Source organism: Aythya marila, assembly GCF_965140915.1.
Source record: "Aythya marila genome assembly, chromosome: 9".
Taxonomy (NCBI): domain Eukaryota; kingdom Metazoa; phylum Chordata; class Aves; order Anseriformes; family Anatidae; genus Aythya; species Aythya marila.
In genome coordinates, this window is record NC_139050.1 from 16,105,728 (window position 1) to 16,128,745 (window position 23,018).

General features: G+C 48.4%; 1 long non-coding RNA gene across 1 annotated transcript; it reads right to left on the reverse strand.

Annotated features, from left to right (window-relative positions):
• Positions 1-591: 591 nt before the first annotated feature.
• Positions 592-16,055, reverse strand: LOC309881186. The gene is made up of 6 exons (XR_014318094.1): positions 15,836-16,055; positions 9,929-10,156; positions 6,373-6,590; positions 5,139-5,275; positions 4,426-4,467; positions 592-2,927 (listed from the first exon to the last, which is right to left on the reverse strand). It is a non-coding gene; the product is annotated as an uncharacterized lncRNA (long non-coding RNA).
• Between the last annotated feature and the right edge of the window lie 6,963 nt (positions 16,056-23,018).

A 23,018-nucleotide genomic window follows, 5' to 3' on the forward strand; every position in this document is an offset into this window, starting at 1 on the left:
AAAAAAAAGAAAAAAAAAGAAAAAAAAAAAGCTTGAAAACGTGAGCCCAGCACTCTCAGAGGAAACAATTTAATCATTCTCTTTTTTCCCTTACCACTGTGATTTATTTAAAAAGGGACTCTGGGGCCTCACCCAGGAGTTTCGGGTGCTGCTCAGCGTGGGGAGAGCAAGCACAAAGCCACTGCTGCCGCCCGGGGAAGCGTGGCGAGCACAGCTCTGCGCTGCCCACCCTGCTCCCTTCCAGGTAGATGGAAAATAATTACGTGGGTTATGAATGGCGGTGCGTCTGCCGGGGGTGGAGACGGGGCAAGGGGGGTGTCAAGTGTGTCTTACGAGCGCTTTGAAATGTGTTTGTGTGTTTCTGAGATGAACCTTAAAGAAAATACCTGAAAACTGGTTTAGCTTTTCCTAAAGCATTGGCTCTTTCAGGCGGCATCTTTGCCAAGAGTCATTAATCACATCTTTATTAACAAGGGCGGGGGAACAGTGACCTCAAACAACCGAGGAAAACAACTAAAACTGCATTCATTTGAAGGACCGCTGTTAAACTCACTGCTGGCCAGCACATGCTACTGTTGACGTGTATTTAAAGTGCACTGAGGCTTTGGGGTACATTGGGGCTCCTGTACAGGACCAGGGCAGGACTTAGCCCAGGAGTATGTTCGGCTTAACCTTACATCCTCTGGAGTAAGAAGAGGAGAAAGAAGAAGGTTTCCAAAAGGTCTTCACACTTTCCTGCTACCTCTAAGAGTATAGTGTGAGCAGGCAGGCTAAACTCGCTGCCTTTTCTCTTCTGAAGCCTCATAATTCACAGGTTCATGGATTTCATGATATGAACGCTTTAAATCCAACATCACGACTGCCCTGCGTGAGGGCCTGGGCCCGGCTCCTGCCAGCCCTGCCAGCCGGCTTGCTCTGAAGTACCCAGCCCTGCTGTTAACGCCACGGGACAGAGTCCACCACATCTCTCACTAACGTGCTAATTTTCTCGGCTGGAAATGCAGAGCCAGCCGAACGAGTAGCGTTAGGTGCAAAAGGGGGAGGAAGGAGGCGACGACAGCACCGTTCCTCCACCAGGATCAGCGCCATGGCTCAAGGCCCTGCAGGCTGTGCAGCAGCACTGGGACCATCCCTGCCCTTCAGAAGTGGTTTGGGGGTCTTAGGGTATTCATCTTGCTGCACAGGATGATGAGGAAGCCCAGCCCCAGGAGCAGGAGGACAAAAGAAGAGGCCACAAGGCTGCTTTTGCTGCCTGCCTGGGGCGCACACAATCAGGAGCCCCGTGTCCATCCCTCGCCCCTCTGTAACTCCCTCCGTGCTCATGGTTCCCCACTCTGAGCTGGTTCGGGAGCACAGGGACTTTTGAGGGGATTTCTGGAGCCTGCCTCAAGACGCTTTGGCTGCGGAGAGGGCTCTCGGCAGCAGCGTGGGGAAAGGGCAGGTCCCCACCTTGGGCAGGATGCTAATGGCGCATCGCGGTAGGCAGGCTGCGAACACAAACCCTGGAAGGCTGTTGCCACTGATAACACCCATCTGCTGTGGCATCATGTCCGTTGACATAACCTTAATTAATGACATTACCAAGCTAATGAGGAGATAAACCACCGATCCCAGGTCCTGTTAAGAAATTGTCTTAAATACCAGTCCCTAATCGCTATGGAGAAACAGACAGTGGGCCAAAACGCACACCTGGAGCGAAGAGGTGTGGTGCTGTGTTTTCTGGTGAAGCTGCGTTTGTTTACTCCGGGACTGACTGCGAACCGTCCTGATTAGCACACGGCGGGCGTGCGCTGGGCGGGAAGTTGTAAACAGCCCCGGCCTTATGTAATGGCACGGCTCTTGTGCAAGATCTGTCATCCAGATGGCAGCAGGATTGATGTCTGGGGAGATCAGCATCGTGCCAGCCTGGGGTGCAGATGTGCGTGGGAGTGCACCAACCCCAGGCTCGCTCTTCCCAGACCATGGGCGGGCACAGAGGGGCTCCCCGGCCCCCTCGTGCCCTGGGATGCTTCTCAGTGTGGTGCTGCTCCGTGTGCCTTTGGGAATTAGTGGACATCAGTGGCCACTCCTTGGTGGCTGAGAGCTTTCTGGGATGCTTAAAAGGGAAAGATTTACTGATTGTGACTAGAAGACTTCCCGCTAGCATCGGGGTGGTGTGGATGTAACTCGTAAGGCAGGGAAGGGACCTGTTTCACTGCGCTGACTTGATTCTTTGGCTGTTGCTTTATTTCCTTGCTGTTGTTATTCTGATCCAGTGAAATTAAAAAGGCATGAGTAGCCTATTTGGATCTGAATGTGTGAGTTCCTGCCCTGCAGAGCTTTCAGTAGAGATTAGATTTTACATGCCATTGTGTGGGGGAGATGTGCCATCAGGCAAAGGAGGAACAAATGCAGGCGGGGCGAGACTGGAGAGGCAGGAGCTGGTGCGCTTGCATGAAGCTGCCTGCTGCTCATCGGGGTGGTATCCCCATCTCCCTGCTGTTTGCGCTGCTATCTCAGAAAACAGTCACCAGCTTCACCGTTCTGCAGCATGTTCAGCCGCTGGAATATCTGAGAAAAGGCAGCCACTTCTTCCTCATGTTAGTCCTCTTCCCTAAGTCCTTTCCCTAAGTGGGCCTAGAATAAAACCTGTGCATAAATACCCATCCCAAGCCTCGTGTGTTCCCGAGCATGCAAGCAACCTAGCAGGGGGAGTCTGTCCTATAAGAATAATCCTTCAAGTCACCGGCGAGGTAGATGCACACTCAAGTCTGCTGGTATCCAAACAAATGGTGAGGGATTCCAAGGATTTATGTGTTCACGTGATGCACGACACAGACATCAGGAGCAGACAAGCCTGGCACGTTGCTCATGCTACCAACCTTTCACCTATTTCAAGTCTTTTACTCTAGACCTCTGACAGTGTTTCTATTCATTCAGGCTGTTTCCTGCTTGACAAAAAAAGAAAAAGAAAAGAAAAAAAAAAAAAAAAAAAAAAAAGGTGTTTGTTTGTTTCCTGAGTGATCACAAGGCATGCATATATCAGAAAAAAAAAATCTATCTTCTTCTTACATCTCTATTATTTCTATTGTTCAGGTATGCCCCAGGTACTTTCCCAGACATGTTGCCTTCTGTTCTTAACATTGCCATCTGGGAATCAGATATTGTACATCATTTGTGGTGCTGTTCAGCGGGGATGGAATTTGTTATTGCTGCTCACAGATAGCTGCGGCTCGATGCACACGGGTAGCTCAGAGAAGAGGGATGCCGTCAGCTTTGGGGCTGCCTCCCTCCAGCTCGGGGATGAGCTAAGGCTGCGTGTGCACAGCACGTCTAGGGAGACAAGCTGGGAAAGTTCCCCTGACACCTGCAAGGCAAGTGATGTCCACGGGGTCCAAACTGTTTCACCGCCAGGAAGGCACTCAGTCAGCTAATTTTGCACTGAGCCTCCTTGCAGTCTGGCGATCTGCCTTTAATAAACGCTTGCTTTGCGGAAATCCAGGGAAAGAAGAGGTGAGCCCCGCGCAGCAGCCTCAGACAAAATCAGCCTAAATACCAGGGCACTCGGAGCTCAGTGCAGAAGCAGATGCAGAACTGAGCTTTGCGGGCTGGACCCATCTCTCGAAGTTGATTCTGATCATTTCCTGATTCAGAGCCTTGTGCTCTGACCACAAACCCACCATATCCCTTCCTGTTTGGTGTACGTCTCTGTCTGGTCCCTTAACCAAACAACAGCTCAGTAAATGCTTACAAATTCAAGAGGAGAGGCTGCTAATTTAAAGTGCTGCATTATCAGAGCAGCTGGAAAGGAAAACTAACAGGAAGAAGCACCAAATCAGAGCCAAAAGGAAAATCTGGGTGCTTGGATGCAGGCAGATGGTTGCTTAAGAAACACTTCTCCAACGTTTATTACAGATGTTTGTGAACACAAAAACTATCCAACCGAAGGGTGCAGCAAGTTGGAAGTTCAGGTGGGTTACTCCAAGGCGGGCCACTCCCAGCCCTGGGAAATTTTGTGAAGCTGTTGCTCTCCATGCTTCAGCCTCGAAAGCAGCAGAGCCTCCACCCCGCGCTGTTATATAAGGTCGGTAAGGGGAGCGGGGCGATACGCTGCTATCACGGCGGGGAGGATCTTGTGGGACACCAAGAAGTGAGCAAACTGCGACAGAGCCTGCGTGTGCGTGGTTTCTTCTTTAAAAATAAGATCAGCCTCTTTTTTTTTTTTTTTTTTTCTTCTTTGCTTTAAGACACAGTGGCTATAAATGGCCTTGCAAAAATAAATCGAGCCTGAGGCTGGGTCTTGAAAGCACTTGACGAGGAGTAAAAGTGGTTAAAAAAGGAAAAAGGAAAATTCCCACACTATTCCGAGAGCCCAGACCCCCTCACCTCTGCTTGTAAACAGCAGCTAAATCACACTGGAGCATTTCTGCCCCTTTCAGACCTTACCTGGCTCATTAGGACAGATGATGGGGGAGTGGAGCACAGCACCTTCCAAATCACAAACAGGTTATAAAGCAAAGCTGTAGTACACAATAGCATGAAACCAGTTGTAGAGAACACGGTGGAAAAGCTGCTGGGGAACTGAACTGAGCAGAGTTAAAAGCTGTGGCTATTATTTATGGCTGTTGGCTCAGCCTTTTCACATCAAAATCAAGCTTTTCAAACAGCTCTGTGTTCTCTGGAGAGGCTAAAAGTTGGGCTGGGAAAAGCAGCTCTGTGGATGTGACAGATTTTGGCAAGGTGACTGACTTAGCACGTTCTAGCAACAAGTAAGGATATCCAACATCAACGTTATGCATGTTCTGTGGCTTAAGGACCAGTGAGATTAAAGACCTTGCAAATGAGCAGTCCCCGGGCACTTCCCCAGAGAAGAGCCTCAGGGACTGATAGGGCATCCAATAATTTTCAATGCTTTTATCAACGGTGTGGAAGGTGAGCCACAACAAGGGCTGCCAAAACCTGCGAGTGACACCAGACAGGCAGAGCAGCAGCTGGTGAAGAGGCCGGGGCAGCAGTGTGGGGAGATCCAGGTCACTGGGCAGCGTGACAGCCCCGTGTGGAGGAGCAAGGCACACAGTCAACTTGCACAGAGGGACAATCCTTATCTTGGAAAGCAAAGCCAGGATTTGGGATAGGATGCTACGGACAAGCAGCCCAACCTGTGTTTCCAGTGTGCTGCTGCAGCTGAGGGGCCTCCCAGGAGCTCCAGATGGATGGACAGCCAACTGCAGGATGGACCAGGGCTGCTTCCAGCCAGTCTTAACCAGACAAATATTTTCCCTGTTATTGTTGGTCTCTGCATTTTGAAAAGGAAGTTGAGAGACTTGAGGAGTTCAATCTGCTAAATGTATTCAAAAGCAAAGTGAGAGGTGATGTTATGACAGAGTGTGCAAGCACCTTCAGGAAGCGATGCTGGTAGGAAAGGGGTCTTTAGCCCCACGACAAGCACACTAGAGCTTGGTAATTTCGAGTAAGAAAGTAGCATGCGTTTATCAGTGAAGATGCTTAATCTTTGGGAAGAATTCCAGGTCCAGGATAGAATTCACATTTTGTGATGCCCTCAAATCCAGGCTGGCTGCCCTCCTGGGATGCTTGATTTAGATCACGTTGTACTTTGCCAAACATGAGTTAAACACAGAGGTGTGGAAGCGATATCTGTGAATACCTGAAGTGCTGGGGATCAGGCAGGAGTCTCCAGCCCTCCCGCACACCCATGAATTCTGGGACTGAGAACTACATAACTGAGGAAGAGGAATAAAATTCAGATGGCCTGATGCCTCCTGGAAGGTACAAGAGGGTGCAAAAGCCAATGAAAAAGCCTTGGAGTTCTTGGTAACCCCTCCCAAACTGATAAATACCCAAAAACAAAACAAAACAAAACAACAACAAAAAAAAAAAAAACACAAAAAACAAAAAACAAACACCTCTGTCCTTTCTCCTTTCTTTCTTTCTCTCTCTCTCTCTCTCTTTTTTTTTTTTCCTTTCAGTATTTTAAGTGAAAAAAAATAATAATTATTTTATAGAAGTTTTTGTTTTGTTTTGTTTTGTTTTGGTAGTGATCTTTTCAGCACACTGGCAAGTTGCTCCTGTTTGGGTTTTGTTTGCTTTTGTGAACAACTACAGTTGAGTTTTCCACTCTTTGTTTCCGAGCGTGTGTTTAGGACTTGCTGAGAACAAGTTAAACACAACAAATGAGTTTTGGACAGAGCTTTGAAAGAGATTAATTCTGTGGTCATTCATTCTCCTCTCTTGGGAAGTAAGTCCCACATTCCAAAACAGCTTTCTGAGAAAGTTTTGTCTTCATCCTAACCAGAATCTTCACTTAGGTATCCTTGCAAAGTGTCAGGCTGAGAACCAAGGACTCAGTCCTGGAAAATAATATCAGATACTTACCCTTAGCATTGCCTGGGGGTCGGTTCAAGTATTGATGAACTAGTAGAGATGGATTTGAAGGATACTGGCCCGAAAAAATACTCAACAAAATGCCACGTCAACACAGTGGCAAAGCTGGGATTAAGCATCCAAAACACATCATCGGTGTGGCTCTAGCAAGGCAAGAATGAACAGGGCAGGTAGTAAATCTAGAGGAGCCAGCAGGAAGGTCACAAGCTCTGGAATTAAAGAAAGAAGAATGGCTAAAGAATGAAGCAAACATACTGCTGCTGAAGGAAATAATTCATAAAATGTTGATCGTCTCATCCCCATATGCTTGTAATAATTTTGACAAGCATTTCATTTTATCCATTATTGTTAGGAAAATGATTCCTTTAAGGGCAAAATTTAACTGCATTTTTCAGATCAGCTTGATTGTGGGAATCATTCTCACTTGCCTGTGGTTTTCACTATCAGGCCAAACTTTATCCCTGGTGTATTTTTCTTGACTCAGTGGAGTTGTGTTGAAGATCAGCTTGGCCTTAAGGCCTTTAGTCATATTGCCAATGGGTTTCTTTAAAGGGATATTTCCCTACTTTGAATTCAGGATTCCGGGCAGCGATTTTCATTTTGCAATCTGGAAGCACTCCTGCATATCTTAAGGAAGTTTTAGTAATTCTGGTACTGAAGAAACCTTTCTTTGGCAATAGATGCTATGCCTCATTTTCATCCAGAGGCAGGTGTGTGCATGTGCGTCGGCTGGTCTGTGGATGGCAGTCTAGAGAGCCAGGTGCCTTCCATCGGCAGAAAGGTATGGTGAAGAGTCATAAGAAGGGAAAAGAAATACGTAACAGCCTCACAAAAGCATAACAAATGCTATTCACAGTGTTTCTGATTAACAGAGCAGCATCTTATCTTCCCCCGAAAGCTGTGCTCCCAATCCTCTGAGTGTGTGTGCATGGTGTGGGGAGCCCAGTAACCTGATTTTGTCTGAAAGCTAGTTAGGAGGATTGTTTAGATTCCAGTACCATGGGGAGCAGCTCTGGGAAAGAGCCCTTTGCTTGGAGTCAGAAGGAAAGACTAACTGAAGACCCAAGAGCTGAAGGATGGGCCCTTCTGCATCCTCTGCCCTGGACCTGAGTGGCTGGGAGATGCTGCTTGCAAGTGGGTACGGTCCCGTGCCCCTGCACAGACTATTGGTCTCAGGCACAAAAACCCCACAGGAGAGGTCAGCACACGGAAAGTCTCACCACAGAGCTTTCTCTGCACTGAGAGATGCTTTGTGTCTCATCCCTGGATCAAAAGGCAGGACTACGAGCTGATGGGCGCAGGATGGTGGCAGGACGGTATCACACCTGCTGAGATGGGCTAACAGCGTGCTCCCTGACCTGAATGTCTCAAGTGTTGCCTGTTTCAGCTTGCTTTGGCAGCCAGGCTGCTCTCTGAGTGCTCCAAATCACAGCAAAAAATATTATTAAATCAAACACAAACCTCTTGGTCCCACCTCACACAATATGTGAAACCTAATAGTGAACCTGAGTGTAGCCAGCCTCCTTATAAATGAGCAACACCTGAGACTGATACTGCAGGTCTCAGAGATCTGTCCCGAGGACAGAAAAGACCTGAGAGAGCCCAGGGCTAGGTACAGACAAGCTAGGAAGTGTTATGCAAAAGAGCAGCACAGAGTGTACGGTATGGGATGTACTCGTGAGCTTCTAAACGAAAAAAATTTACTTGTAGGGATTGATGACGGGCATGTCATTGAAAAAGAAATTTGTCTTGCTGTGGTGAGAACCTCTGCTCTTGCTATTATTACATCTGGTCAGAAGAGAGAGGAGACTGTAAATCTTGATGGCTTGATATGATCAGACAAGCCACAGTCTGAACTCTAGGGGTGCTTGTTGCTGTAGGGTGCTCCAGCATATGAATGTGCATCAGAGGAGAGCATGGTGTGAAGGAGCAGGGCTCAGGAGAGCTGTTTCTGTCCTGCAGCCATCGCCAGCTTCGTATAACTATCGCTGTGATCCAGCAGCCTGTGAAGCATAAAACTATCTGAATGCAATTTGGATACAAGCAGCATCAGATAACTGATCTCATTACCTTGAGAGAAGAGGGCTGATGTGATTTCTGTACATCGCAGCCAGTGCCCAGAGCTGTCTGCTGACCTGATCATCAGCCCCGAGATCCCAGCCCTCCACCATTCTGCTGTCTCCGTGTGCCTTCCTGAAGACCAGCTTGCCAAGAGCCTTGACATTAGCAAACTAAGGCAAGTGACACAGTTGCCCAACTCCACTCATTGCTCCATCTCCATCCCAAGGAGACCAGCTCTGAAGGTGGTTCTGGTAAGGAATAGTGGGAAAACCTTAAAGGGCTGGGGTGCAACAACCGGCTGACTCAGAGAGCAGAAACCATTTGCTGTGGTATCTGGAGAGATCTGAACAGCTGCAAAATCCCAGTGCTGAGATCTTGGTAAGGTCGCAGTTGCGATGGGCTGGGCATATTGCCAGGGTGGAAGATTCCAGGATCTGCAGCCTCCTGGGAACACCTAGCAGCCAGCACGAGTTGTTATAAAGACACCTGAAAATCCTCGCTTGGAGCTTGTCAGCTTAACGTTAATAACTGGGACGAGAAGGGTTTGGAGCCATGGTGGTGCAGCCCGAGAGGTGAAGCACAAAGCCAAAATGGAGGAGAGAGAGGAGGGAACTCAGAGAAAATCAGTCACGCCATTTAAAATGCACACTTTTGGCTAAAAACCTACTCTCTCCCCACAGACCGGCCTGTTTTTACAGGGTCATACACACACATACAGCAAAAATAAAAACAGCTAAGGAGAGGGTCACTGCAAATTGCAACAAACAACAATTTGGTAATACAATTTTAATGAAGAAATCTGTGGCACCCAATAAATTTAAGATTTGGCACAACAGCAATACCCAATAGCCATAAATAAAGCAATCTGCTAATGGCAGCCCATTCCACCTCATTTTCCTTGATGTTTTCCATGGCATCATTCCTCGCCATGAAAATCATGGCTGAATCATGACTTTTCTTTTAATCTCCTCTTAATCTCCACCACTATTAGGTGCTACACGTCTTCCTGGACACCACCGTATTTGAATGGCCTTTAAATAGGGCCTGCTGGTGAGGCTGTACCACACGCTTGTCTCCTGCAGGCTGAGCCCGCAGAAGGCTGCAGAGCACGCCGTGGCTGCCCGCAGCCACTCACACATCATCAGCCCCGGGGAACTCAGAGCCAGAACCACCCCGTGGCCCCCAGCAGCTTTTGCACTTGGGACTCAGCTCTGCAGGTCTGACATGTCGTGACAGAGGTATTTCTCTATGCAGCTCATTTTGACCTGAGCTAATAGAAGATTAAACCAGCCCACGGCAGCAAGTCAGCTGCTGCTGGTCTAGGGAGGGCGTCACAGGTTCTCTCCTTAATGAGCTTCACATTTGGCCTTCGTTAAGCAAAAGAGAGCTCGGCATCACAAACATCGTGCCAGTGATACGGTCCTTATCTGACAGATGGAGCCCAAGGAAAGCTGTTTGCAATGACCTAATGTTGTTTGCAGCTTACCTGGCAAGACACCAGCAAGTTGCTTGTCCCCTGCACCGAGAAGTCACTAAGCAGATGCTCGTGTCTCCCAAACAACATCTCTTTGCTTTCTGAAAATGAAGCCAGGGTTTCCAACAGAAGGTACCTCGGAGTGCCTTTGTCTCCTCTGCCGCACGCTGGATTTCTGCAGGGACCCCGTGTCTGCAGGGCTTGTCCCCACCACGCTGCTCCATGGGCTTTAGTGTGACCCTGTCGGGAGCGTCGGGAGATGATTAACCCTTTTGTCACCACCAAACCACAAGGGGAACATCTTCTTCTTTTTCTCAGTCATTAAGTTTTTGCATACTGGAATTATGTGCATTTAACAAGGAAGTTTTCCAGCAGGGTGCACATCCTCGAGTCTTTCAGCAGAATGAGCTTTTGGAGTGTCCATAATCACAGAGTGTTTGACAAACCACAAAAGAAGCCTCCTTAATTTTAACTTCTTTTGGCCTAAGTTGGGCAGGATCTGAAGTCAGGGTTTGAGACATGCACAGAACTACTTTGCCATTACCTTACGATCCCACTCTGTGGGGGGAGTTTTGCCATTCAGTGTCGCCGCATCTGCTTCATTTCTCTTCAGGTTTCCACCTCAAATTTCTTCCTATGCTGTCCTGTTTTCTTATGCAACTTTATAGGCTGTGGTAGGTGGAGATAAGGAGGCCAAGTCCTGAAATGATCTGTCTGCTTTTGTTTTGCAACCTCAGTGACAGCAAATATTAATGTGCATGCGTTCGCCGCCCGACTTGTCTGACCACTCTGCATGGCCACTTTGGTGACAAGCAAAGACCTTGCATGTGTTGACCGATCCCCAAGCACTGCATAAATACAGCTTATGCTGCTGTGAGCCCCCATACATGCTCTCCTCTTTGCACCTCTTGCACAGCTCTTTTTTTTTTTTTTTTTTGCATCAAGGATGTTCCATGTCCAGCATTTGTCTTGTGCCAGGCCCTTCCTGGACTGTGGCTGTGTTACACAACAGTGCCCTGTGACTGAGGCGAGGATTAAAGGTGTCCAAATGATTAGGAAATCAGAGCAGTGAAAGGTCAGGGATCTTTTTATTTTCTCTTGGCTTTGGTAGGTGGTTGCTGAAAAATCACAAACGCTCTTCGAAAACAAGGGCTAGCGAGGTGCAGCTTTCCAGAGAAGTTGTTGGCATTCGTGTCTGCACACAAACTATTTACAGGTATGGCAAAGCGTTACTAATCTCTGAGCTATTCAGAAAGGAAGTACCTCTAGGATCTCCTCATTTGTCTCCCCTGTTTCTTAAACACCATTGAGTCATGCTGAATCTCCTCCCCTCCTGCAAGAAAAAATGCTTTGCAGAGTTCCCTGAAGAAAGAAAAATGTCCCTGGACCAGTGAAAACCAACAGGCCCAAGTGGGTGGGTCTCCTGCAAGCTCATGACCTAGTAACTGGGTAAAAAAGCCCGGAGACCTGGGAAGGAGAGGTCAGCCGAGTGGCCGCTGAGGATTCAGATGTTCTCGAGGCCCACGGGAGGAACTCTCTTATCAGGGTCTGGAGTCCAGCTGGAGCCCGTCTGGACCTGACCCTTCTCAAAGTTCATGAGTGTTTGCATTGAAATCTCTGATTCAAACTTATCTGTGATTTCAGACAGCCCCTGGAAGATGGTGTTGCCAGTTGGCTTTGCGAAGCCTTGCTGGATGTCCAGCTATGTCTGAGCTTCCCTCCCCTCCTCTCCAGCATGCCTCTCTGCACTTGGCTTTCAGTTCAAGCTTAGCCCCAGATGTATCTCACTGCTGCTCGGTTCCTGGGATCCTGTTGCAAATGGCAAGAAGTTATGAGCAGGATTCCTAAAGGAAGCCACACTGAGGAAAGAGCAGAGCGAGAGGGAAACCTCACCATTGCCATGTCACTTTTACCAAGCACACACTTCTTGCGTTGCTCGAGTTTCAAAGAAAAAGGAAGTGTGTATAAAGGCTGCCTTGAACAACCGGAGGATGGTGGCACAGGCAGTGAAGGGTAAAAAGAAGAAGTAGGCACTGTGGGAGAACTGGTGAAGATGAGGTGGGTGAAGGAGGTGCTCCAGAGCTGGGTGTGTGTGCACTGAGAGCAGCAAGCAGCAAGGATGAAACAGCCACCAAAACTGGTGGATTAGGCAGTGCTCAAAGAACAGATGTGAAACAGAAGGAGACATTTATGGAGAAAAGAAAAAAAAGGATTTTCTCAAAGTAAGATAATTCTGAAGTGCAAACACTAAGGAATGCTGTCCCTGCTTCCAAATACAACCCAGCAGGCAGCAGAGCAGCTAGAAGGCCAGAGCTCCTGAGCTCTGACCCTGGTGTGCCACCAACTCCTCCACCAGTGTGCCTACTAATTGCAAGTGCTGCAGGCAGCTTTCAAAGGCTAATATAAAAACACAGAGCAGGGAGCTCAGAACCATGGGGAAGCAAGTCAGGATTGACTCAAGGGGATCTGAGAGCAGCCAGTGCCTAATATCTCTGGCCAGCTTTTGCCCATCTGAGAAATGGAGCATGTCTCATCTGCCACAGACAATGCTGGGAGGTTAATAATGGCATTTCATGTCTGAGGTCCTCTGACAGAAAGCTGCCACGTAACACAAAGCATTATTCTACCCTAAAGCCAAAAGTCTCCTCCACCCAAATAAATATGTATTTGTGTTGCCTGCCTCCCGTATTTAATCTACCAGCGATTCTCACAAAAAATAAATAAATAATTAAAAAGATAAATAAATCTCTGGCAATACGAGTGTGCCAAGAACTTGGCTAATCAGTAGGATTCTAGTATGTCGCTACAGATTTTGGCAGCCTTGTGTCAAGAAAATGATGCAACCCTGTTCCTGGGAACCAGAGCGATGGAAAGCGCTTCCAGCTGATTCGGATTGTTTATTCTAGGTGAAAGTTTGCAACATTTCCATTTGGTTTCACCACCGTGAGCTTTGCCAGGCCTTCTTCTCAGGCAGTGAGCGCTTTCTCATTCCTCTGCTTGATCTCCTACTTAGAGGCTTAGTTGCTACACTTCTTTTATTACTCTGGAAGGCATACACTTGGTCAAGAACGGGTGGATTTCACCTTGCAAGAGGTGCAACACTTTCATCTCCTGCTGACATCAGTCAGGCTTCAGGACCAAACACCCATCATCATGAGCAAAGGCTTTATGGTCTCGAAGAAGGAGGGATTATGTCAGAAGAATGGCCAGAGCCTGGGCAGGAATGCATTAATCATTATTATTACATTTCTATGCAAGTATTTAACCTGTGAGTGCTTTCACAGAACAAGGGAACGCATAGAAAATGCTCCTTGCATGGTTCTGGAGCGCAGTCTGGCACGTAGAGCTAGGCAGCACCTGCAGCCTGGCGGAGCTTTGGCCTGGAGAGACAGGAGCCTTGCTAAGAAGGACGGTCCACCTGTACACAGGGATTCCTGCCGCAGCATGGGCCAGGCCTGTGCGGGGGCTGAAAGTGTACTTCCAGGAACATATTGCTCTGTTTTCAGCCTAAACCAACTATTTCCTCATTCTCTTTGTTCCCCTCTGTCATTTCTTCTTTCTGCAGCAATATAACCAAGTTCCACTTTGAAATGAATCACTGTTCGAGTGCTCATTAAATTAAGGAACTGACCATTCTGGTAAGACTCTTGCTGACTAATTGCAGGTGCTGTTTAAATTTCCCCAATAAAACTTCTACAAAATCAAAGCCATTCCTAGCTGCCATTCAAATGCTGGGTATCTGAGGAGCTTAGAAGATCCAGTTAGGGTGGCTTTCTAAAGGGAAAGCTTTCACAGTACATGTCCTAGTCGTTTGCAACCTGTCTGAGACTTTGACCTTTTATTTACAAATTTGGTTGGATGATTAGCTGGCCAGGTCAGCTAATGTTAGATCTTCTGACCATTTTGCAGGCCGAGACATTGCTTAAAACACTTCCTTAGAAGGAGTGCCAGCGTTGCAGTGGGCAATATATTCACCTGAACGAGTCATGGTATGCCCACTCTGTTAAAAAATCATTGCGAGGACATAGATGCTGAAGCCGTGCCTCTTCACCAAGCCAACACGTAATCCCTAATAGTCCATGTGTCATCACAAATTCCAAAATCATCTGCTCTCTTTTACATTAATTATGACCCAGGAAGTTTTCCACGTTGCTTTTCCTCACTGTGCTATGGGGAAAATAATGGACCCAGAAATACTCCTTCTCTAGAGCTCTGCAAAAGTGTTTTTTTGTTTGTCTGTTTGTTTCTGATGAAAGAGGGAACCTCTGGACTGCATAAGTGAAGCCCTGAATTGATGCCACATTTCCAAGTTGGGCAAGTTTTGTGATTGTGTGATGGTTGTGTGTCCCCCACCATGTGATGGGAGCAGCAATCTCCTCATATGATGCTATCATTTGCTTCACTTTGGGTGGAGGATTCTGGAGGAATCCCCGCCACTTACTAAAACTTTTCACAAAGCGTGTCACAGGAAGCCCTGAATGTCCACGTCCAGCCTTTTAATAATAAACTAACTGTTTGCTTTGCAGAGCTTGTTTCCTAGACAGAGCACCAAGAAGGTATCACGAATGCCTGTGTACTAACCTCACCTTCCCCGTAGCACCCTGTGTCCTATTGATAGCAGGACAGGACTGTCAGCCCCACAGAGACAGGGGAAGCTGAGCACTGTGCATGCTGCAATAAGGCAGAGGCAGATCCAGGCACTGCTGGCTTTCTAGCACCTGTGCCTCAACCGCCAGGCCAAATTAGTACTGAAGGGACCTGTATTTTACTGCCCCCTTCTTCTGCATTAATTAAAACACATCACTGCACACTTAAGCGATTTAAATGTTTTGGAACGAGTCTCGGGACAGCCAAGGGCATTCAAAGTGAAGGGAAGGCTGGCAGCTTGCCTTCGGCTCGCTGGCTTGCCTGTCTATCACCAGCACACGTCATGCATTACAAAACCGTGAGATCTCTGCAGATCCAGCAACAGCACTATGCAGGAGAGAGCAAGGCTGAAGTCAGAAATCCCTGGTCTTCCTGGGGCTCCATCACACAGACTGGCTGCCAACATCTCCAGTGACCTTTTTTCTTTTTCTTTTATTTTTTTTTTAACACCTCTTCTCTATGAAAAGCTCGTGGGAACTGCTACTGTAACAAGTACTCCACCACCATGGCTAATGGAAAGCCCTGCTAGACCTGGGAATTAGAGTATATGCTTTCCTCTCGGGGATTTTTTTGGAGCTATCCAGGGCAAGAAAGAGGGAATTAGCAGCGTGTTAAATAAAACCCAGGGCTTGCAAAGACTGTGTTTTACCCTTCAGGTCATACTGAAGGTCAGGGTATAAGCGAACATTCCCCCGAAAGTCTGTTTGCCTTTCCATCACCTATCAGCTGGCTGCGGGAGGCTGCAGGAGAAGGGACCTCGGGTGACCTCCAGAGCTACTTGTGTGCTGTGGACTCCAGGCAGCAGACAGCTGACTACAGTCTAGAATGGAAATGAAGGACTAATTTGCCCAGGGACATTCCCTTTTGTATTTTAAAGTAATGCAAAGTGCCTTTTCACTTTCAGCTCTGGATTTTAAGGCCTAAGATGAAGAGTCACCAACATTAGATCCACACCATCACAATTGTAACATCAAAACAAGCGCTGTATTAAAAATAAACACAGCCGGCATTCACTGGCATGATTAAAATGCATACATATGGGTGAGGTCATTGTAATAAAGGCCTTATGCACAAACATGTGCATTTCTTACCATGGCCCTAGGCTCAGAGCAGGAACACTATGCATCCACAACTACCTGCTCTTGTGCAGTTGCATCAGCCTGGGCTCTCCAGCTGTTCAGAACATCTACCACAAATGTCCTTATCACATCCATGTGCACTGACCTCCCCTTAACCCTCACAAAGACTAGAAAAATCACAGCCATGGCTTACCGCATTAGCAGAACATCTCTGATCACCAGCAGACCACTATGTCAAGGTTCTGCATCCCCTCTGTCAATCATGTAAAGGCTGATGCCGATGCCACTTGGAAATAAGTCCATGAAAATATTTCCTTTCTCTAATCTGTGTGCCTGGAAAAAGCTTCACCAGCCAAATGAAAGTAAACTGGACTTTCCAGAATGACATGAAAATCTGCAAAGCCATTAGTGTCCATCTGCACACTAATGCAGATCTTCTGTAAGTCACTTGAAAAAACAAAACAGGACTTCTAAAAAGTCCTGACCTTATGTACCTTCCTAGCTCATATTGCATCAATGCTCCCATGCCTCCAGTTATTATCGGCCAAGCCTCCACAGCTCGGGTGAAACACCCCTTGCTCTGGCAAGCCCCTATAGCAGGCAGCAAAGCTGGCACATGAGTCCCACCAAAGGCTCTCCGACGTTTTGGGTGCCTCCCCATGGGTGCTGCACTGTCCAGTTGCCCCAGGCTGCAGCTCCCAGTACTGCTGGGGAGGCACCTAGTCAGCACTGCAGAGACAGATCTGCTCTGGGAAAGGTTTTTGGAGGAATTTCTCAACTGGCTTTGGTTGCTTGGTCCTAGGCTTGCAGGTATCATGACTGCAGAGACCCTGCCTGACTCTGGGGCAGCCCTGGGCCTGCGCTGACCGTACCAGTGACCATGAGGATCCCAGTGCTCCCCAGTACTGCAGAGAGAGATGCAGCTGGGATGTTTGTCCTCAGACTGAGGTGACGGCTTCAACCTCAACAAATGGTGATTTTTGCATTACTCATCTTACTGGTGTCTCTCATACCCAGAAGAAACTCCAGCCTGCGCCTCTTCCCAGCAGGCAGAGACAGCCATTAGCTGCCTCAAAGGAAAACCTCATCTTCCTCTTTGGGGAAGTCAGTGTCTCTCAGGGCCCAGTGGCGGCTGATTACTGACTTTGTTTCTTTCTTGATACCTGAGAGTTCTTTGGGAATGTCTCTGCTTGTGACATTTCTAAAGAGATGTCCGGGAACAAGCAGGAAAACAAAGCTTAATATGGCTTTTGCAAAGTCCTGAACGACGGGATCGGGGAGGACGGTGTGAGGAGACAGCGCTGTCTCCTGACGGAAGGAGTCACAGAGGCCCCAGAAGACACGAGCAGAAGTACGTCTGCCCAAATGCTGGGGAGTGTTTCCACACACGACACGTGTCGTAACGCCTGCCAGGCCATGGGGCAAGAGGAGAGGGCTGGGCAGCCCACACGGGTGGCACGCAACGTGGAGGTGCAAGGCCCATGCGCCCGAGGCAGTGGCACCTGACACACATGGGATGCCGAGTGACAAAATCACTGCTGGGGGACCGTCACCAAAAGCTGTCCTGGCAGCACCTCTCTTCCTCTCCCGGCCACCACTGGGGTCTCTCAGATGACAACCTGGGTGACAACCAGAGGTTTGGGGTGGCTTCTGGCCTCCTCTGATTCCTTTGGTGCTGGCACTGATGGATCTTGGCCTACAAAATTTATCCCAGACCTTGTCTGTACCCTTTGGTCTTGCAGACTCAGGCTTACCTTCTCTGCAGGACACACCTTCCTGGAAGATTTTCGCTGGTCTGTGCTACTGGATGAGCCATAAATTACCCCAGGAACAGCTTGCTTTGCTGATGTGTATTTTCAACCTCCATTCCATTTTAATATATGATAATATAGACGGCACTGTCCCCAGCCAGGACCCAGAAGGAGTGAGATGATTAAAAATAATTCATCTTACACTGAATTAAACAACTGAGAGCTGCAGGAACGGTCCCATTTGAGCTCAGTACAAATCATGGGTGACAATCTGGGTCAGTTTCTATTGGGCGTGCACCTTTTTTGCAGCCCTAAATCTGCCAGCCATCAGGTAGGTTTGATAGGAAGGGACAACAAGGAGACAAAAAAGGTCAGCCTCTACCGAGGAAGGTGGTGGAGAGGAAATGGGAGACAGGGTGGGAAGACAGCATGTCCCAGCAGACGTGCCAGCAGTGATGCTTCCCTGGGACAGGCAGAAATACATCAGGTTCTTCAGAATGCAAGCAGGCTGCACCTGGAGCCCATTCTGCTGTTTGTTGAGACTCAGCAGCCCAGACCACTTGCGGTTTCCTCTCTGAGCCTTGCCTCTGCCCACAGTGACATACAGAAAGTGAGGGAAGGGAGAGCAGACACGCCTGCTGCTTTCTGACCAGCCCCGGCACAGGGGCACGGGGCTGTTTTGCCCACCCTCCTGCTAGGAAAGCAGCAGCAGGTTCACTCCCCAGCCCACCTCTGCTGAGCCATAACCCCTCTGTGTGCCACTGCCCCGCGCCAGAGGCCCATGCATTGCATTCCCCTACCTTGGATCAAACCACCTCACTTCCCCCTCCCGGAAATAACACGAGCAAGAATAAGAATGACTCATCTGTGCGTATGAAGACATGCATACTCACACACACGAACGCATCTTACATGTTGTGAGCCTGGGGCAAAAATTTCACCCAGCTTTGGAGCTCCCTGGTTCACACGATTCTGCGAGGTTTAGTGAAATGAAGAAAACTGAAGTAAAAAAAATCAGAATGGTGCCAAAATAGTAAAGAAACAGCAAAAGTAAAAGTCAAATCCTGTTACCATCAAGCCTCTAGCTTGAAATGAAGCCTTCCTCCCTATGTCTGCTCTAGCATGCAGGTCCTGCATAGCCTCGGAGCAGCACGGCTCCATTCAGTGAGCAGGGAGCTGGTGTGCTCAGGGACTTGTTCACTGATGACTGTTTCAAACCCAGCTGTGCTAGGTAAAACCCAGCCACTTCTATTACCTTGGGAGATGGGTAGATGGTTTCATTCCCTGTCTAAAAACAGCTGATCTGATAATGTTCCGGGCTAGTGATGCTGATAATGGACACCACATGCATACCTGTGCCATCAGTTTGAGGCTAAGTGAAGACACTCAGGCTCGAACCATTCTTGCAGCTTTATAAACTCATCCCCTCCCATAACACTCCCTGGAAAGATGCAATATTCCAACAAAAGGACCTTCAAGAGCTTGTGAAGCTTTGTGGTTGGGTCTGGCATTCCTTTGTACTGTTCTCTACCAAGGCTGCACGAAATCTGGTGTTGAATGGCTGCACCAGGGACACAGATTCATGTCCTGTACCAGCCATGGCTAAGCAGATCTGGAGCTGTAGATCCCCATTTCCCATCACAGCTGAGGGCATGTAAAGTCTCCAGCAACAAGCAAGAGAAGACAACAGAGCTGGATGTTCAGCCACCAAAATGCACCAGCCAACAGCACTGCTTCTGCACGCTGTCCTGGCGTGTGGATTGCGCTGCTCCAGGCTCCCTCGGCCAGCACAGCCAGACATGATAATATGGTGGGTCTTTTAAAAAGGGAGACCTTTTAATTATCCTGCCGGCAGAGCTGAGCTGGTGGATGGGTCTTGCTGCCCAGGCGTTTTGCAGCAGGGAAGGGAAATCAATTATTCACCACAGCGTTGTTGTGACCGGGCATGACAAACACCCTGAGGCGGCTGTGTCTGGTGCAAGAGTCATCAGGTGGCAGAGCCTGGTAAGAGCAGCTGCTCCCTTTTGCTTGGGTCAAAGCTCCTTTCTCCACAGCAGCCCCCATAGCCACCGCTTGTGCCCTAGCAGTGTGACATGATGCGTTTCATCAGCTCTTGGGAGGATGCTAAGCTCACTTTCATTTCATGCGACTTTCATTTCAGCCAAGCTACGTTGCTTAATAAAGAGCATGGTAATCACAGACATCAGCTGCATAGGATTAGGGTTGCCTTCCCCCTCCAGTGTGTTTTACCCTATACCTTTTTTTTGCTACATAGTCTCTGCACCTCTGTTTTTTTCTTCCTCAGGACTGCTCTAGCTGGTTCTCTCAAGATGAGCAGGGTAAGTGTGTGAATGGCACGGCTGCAAAGGAAGGAAGTGGTGGTGCTGATTCAATAGAGGGTGCTTTTCCTTCTGAGTCAGTGCAGAAGAAGTGTCTCACTGGGCTCAGAAAGTATTAGAACAAGAAGTCTGCACCGGCTATGTGTAGGCTTGTGTTTTAATCCCTGTGACCCAGAACATGGCAAGATTGCACAGGAGGGATTTTAATTATCTTGAAAGTTACTAAAGTCCAATTAAACTTGTTGAGTCAGCACGGCAGGTCACCTATCCGCTGCATCATTCTGTGGGCCCTTTGTTGTGATACAGGGATATATATAACAACCACAGGGCATGAACCTGCTTCTAGAAAGCAGAATGTGTCAAGAAGTGGTATTGCTAAAGGCCGGGTACATGACATTATTGGAGCACAGGAGTCCCTGCCAGGAACTGCAGCTTGGGCTCACAGAGAAGAATATAGCAGACAGCAGTCACAAGCAACTGGGGGTTGGGGAGAAAATGAAGGGAAAAAGATAAAAAGTTATCAAGCTAAACTTCCAAAATTCTCTACAGGAGAGCAGGAATAAGAGGCCTGCAAGAAAATTTGAGGTTTGCTGGATCACTCAGGACAAATACCGAAGAAAAGGAAATCACACAACAGAGTTCAACTCAGGCTTCACCCCTAAAGGTTATCAGGTTGATACCTAGTTCCAACAGGAAGAGATGACTTGTTGGTACACTGAAAGATAGAAGAAGGACGTTTGTTTGTTGGAAACAAACTCAGGAGGAAAAAGTCACAGCATTCATTCATACTGCCTGTGCAAAGGATTTGGTGGGAGCCTTGGAGCGAAGGAGACAAGACGCCTTAAAGACCGCATGCATGCATTTGAATCAATTCCTATATCATTGCTTGGAAGGAAGCAATGTTTTGATTCATATTTTTGTTTACAATCTTATTAAAAACATGAACGAGCCTCCAATTTCAAAGTTTCATGCACATTTCTAGAGAACAGGCCCAGGCTGGAGGAAATCCGGGTAGTGTCCTCTTTCATGCTACTTTCTGTTGAACTCATTTCACCTCAGAGATTTGGGTGAGCCTGAACCCTAAACAGAAAGCAAAACCCAGGCGGGCATAAAGGTAGGGCAATGGAAAGTGATTGCCCAAGCCACTGCGAACTGAAACTGCCATGTTTTGTAGGGTGCAGGTGTCAGAAACCCACGGACTTCGTGCTGCAGCATCCTGATGCTGAAAAGGACTCTGGCTGCTAGCTCTGACGCTGTCAGAAGCAGAACTAGGCTTCTCCACAACCTGCTGAAAGCTGTCCATGCATCATAAATGGTGATGAGGAAACCTGGATCCCAGCAGCTGATGGCCCACAGGGCTGTCAGTGCCACGTACATGGAAGTGAGGCAGGTCTGATTCCCTCCTGGGCTCCACAGAAGCCTTCTCATCAAGGTGTTTCTGTGCTTTTCATTCAGTCATTAAACAGCACAGTAAATATTTGTCACTTACGAGGCTTTGTCTTCATTGCTGCTGGGCTTTGGGTGAGAAAGACCAGGGGTCTGTTTGGGAGGGTCTGGTTCTCCATCTCAGGGAAAGGATGGGGGATACCACAGCTATGGACAGGCTCCTGCAGAGATCTGTCTCTCTCAGGTACAGCTGACTCTTACTGTAGAGAGCTCTTTTGTGCTAGGGAAGAGAAATTACCAACCCCAGAGTCGCTGCTTTAAAATAGTCTAGGCCAAGGCTGTCTCAAAAAAAAAGAGTGTCTCAAGGATAAAGCTGCAGGCTTCAAACCTGATTCAATAGCTTGCTGCCTTTCCATAAAGTGCTTTTGGTGCTCTGCAGGAACAATGTGGTGTTTGAAATTAAGTATAACTCTTTGGCAAACAAATATTAAGCCACAGCTGAAATGCGCTGTTCCCAAGGCTTTCTTAAAATGAAGTAAGATGGCCCCAGATTTGAAACCCATTATGTTTCCACTGTTGCCTTCCCATTCTGTATTCCCTGCTGAACTCTGCTCACCCGTTCTGCTCCTACATGACATTTTGAAGCAGCAGCATGTGTATAAGCAGACAGACACACAGGCAGGTGCAGGCAGAGCCCTCAGGAAGGCTGCTAGGCTGCAGCACTCCGCCTGCTTTCATGGTATGAATGTGCTGCTCCACGTGCCGCTGCCCGCAGGCTGCTGCAGCAGCCTCGCAGCTCTGGGATGCAGCCCGGCCAAGAAGTCATAGCGAAAAAGGGGAAATCACAAAAAAGAGAAAGCTGACCACAGCTGCTCCTCTGCAGGTCTCCACGCCCCAGCCTGCAGCACTGCAGACAGAAACCGCGTCCTCAAAGGGAGGCCGACGGTCCGCAGGTGAGGCGTTTCTCACAAGCTGGTGGCAATCCTTTCACTGCTTCACAGCCTGACGCTCCGAAACCTGGCTCGTCCCCACCGCACGCACACCCTGCTGCAACCCCAGGCAGCTGAGTCCACTCTCCCCTGTGATGTGATGGAGAGCAAAAGGTGAAGGAGGCCTTTCTGCTGCTCTGAGCCTGGAGAAAAGCACCTTCAGTGTAGAGCTGATTTCTTCCCCCTCCCTTAAATCGAACTTTTCCGAATGGTTATATAAAATTCCTTCACTCCGGGAGGGATTACACAGGGGTAAGCTGAGGCTCGCAGCTGCAGGATGCAGGTAGCTGCACTAAAGGTTGTTTGGTTGTGCCCTCAGAGCACGAGAGCAGCACAAACATCCCCCAGACAGCAGGCGTTGAGTGGGCGCTGGCTGAATAAACCCGTGTGTGCAAGGGCACAACCAGCCCCACGGACTGCAGAGCCCTTTTCCTTGGGAGATCAGAAGGAGGATAAAATGCAGGGGCTGCACAATTATATTTTTTTTCCTAACTGGAAGGAGGGAACGGGAAGGAAAGAGGAGTAGCAGTTATACAGCCTGCCTGCCCACATGCTACAAAACTGGGTGGCAAATACAGCTTTTACCCACACGAACAGCTTTGCATTCTGAAAATCTGGTGCTGGCTATTCGGCAGACAGACGGACACAGCAGGTGAAGGTCTGAGAGTGGGATGGGTGTGATGCACTGTGGTCACCTCCAGGTTTAGCTGCAAGGGATCATAATGAAAACAGAACTGGAGAAATCATCCAAGATAGGGATGGAGGAAGACAAACCACCCTGGCAGTCAGGCAGACACCCTCATTCCAGCAGCTGAAAGCAGAAGCAGTGCAGAAGCAGCATGCACCCAGGAGGACCCCCCAGCAGCCGTTCCCGTCAGTGTCCCAGGTTCAGCAGGTCTCAGGAATGTGTT